Raw genomic sequence first — 1,359 nt, 5'->3', positions numbered from 1 at the left:
TATATAAGGTTTCCAAGGACCGACTGGTGATCTTGAACCACTGACATTGCAGTTCAAGCTGACTTTGCAGTCCAGATCATTAACCCACAGTGTCACACGGGGACTCCTTATTTTTGTTCCTAGAATCCTTCAGTATTGCATCTGGAGTCTTGACTTTTTTTCTTCAATTCTTTCAGTTTGAAAAATATCAAGATTGTTATTCCCTTTTGGTTTTCAACTTCCAGGAGTTTACACATTTCATTATAATAATTAACATTGTTTTCTTGAGTCACCCTTTGAAATCGTCTATTTAGCTCTTCTACTTTATAATTTTTTTTTGCATTTTCTTTAGTTACTCTACACTCAATAGCAAGTTTCAGAGCTTCCTCTGACATCCATTTTGATCTTTTCTTTCTTTCCTATCTTTTTAATGACATTCGTTCCCCGCCCCCGCCACCGACACTCATTGGTGTTCATTTATTTACATCTATTTTTGAGGTGGTCTCATAATTCAGATGAGATATATTCAAGGTTGTAGTTTGGCTCTTATGGAATTTTTAAAATTTTCTTCAGCTTCAATTTGAACTTGCTTGTCAACAATTGATCGTCTTTTTCAAAGCTGGACCCTGGCTTTTCCATCACTTCTATCCAGTGGTGTAATCAATCTGATTCCTGTGTTTTCCACCTGACAAGGGTCATGTGTAGAGCTATTGGCCTTGCAAAATCCAACACCAATATTTATCAATGTCTCTTGATTGCATATTTGATCAATGTTAAACTATAGAAGCTGATAAACACCTTCAGTTTCTTTATCTTTTACATTACTGATAGGTACATACATTTAAATAATAGTTGTATTAAATGGTCTTCTTTGTTTATGTAGAAATATTAACTTATCAATGACAGTGTTTGTGCTTTAGGATAGACCTTGATTTTTGTGTTTTTTTGTTTTTGTTTTTGTTTTTTTTACTTCAAATGTGATGAATGCTATGCCATTTCTCTTCAATTTGTCATTCCAGACATAGATTAAATGATTGATATCTGTCTATTTCTGCTCACTAATGTCTAATATATTGATCTTTATGCATTCCACTTTATTTTTGTTTTTGATGCCTTTCAATTTTCTTGGATTCATATTTTATATGGTCCATGTTTCAATTATTAATGGATGTCTGTAGTTATTTCTCTTGTTTTTGTAATGCCACATCAGCTAAGAAAGGCCCCAAAGCTTTATTTTATCTATGTCATTAAGGTCAGCTCTACTTTGAAGAAGAAGCTCTTCCCCAGTCATATTTTAAGTGTCTTCCAACCTGAGAGGTTCAACTGCTATTCATTAGATTTTCTATTGTGAGGGTTTTTTTAGACATAGACCAATACATC

This window comes from Chrysochloris asiatica, unplaced genomic scaffold (genome assembly GCF_000296735.1).
Source record: "Chrysochloris asiatica unplaced genomic scaffold, ChrAsi1.0 scaffold00022, whole genome shotgun sequence".
Classification (NCBI taxonomy): domain Eukaryota; kingdom Metazoa; phylum Chordata; class Mammalia; order Afrosoricida; family Chrysochloridae; genus Chrysochloris; species Chrysochloris asiatica.
This window is presented reverse-complemented; position numbering follows the sequence as displayed.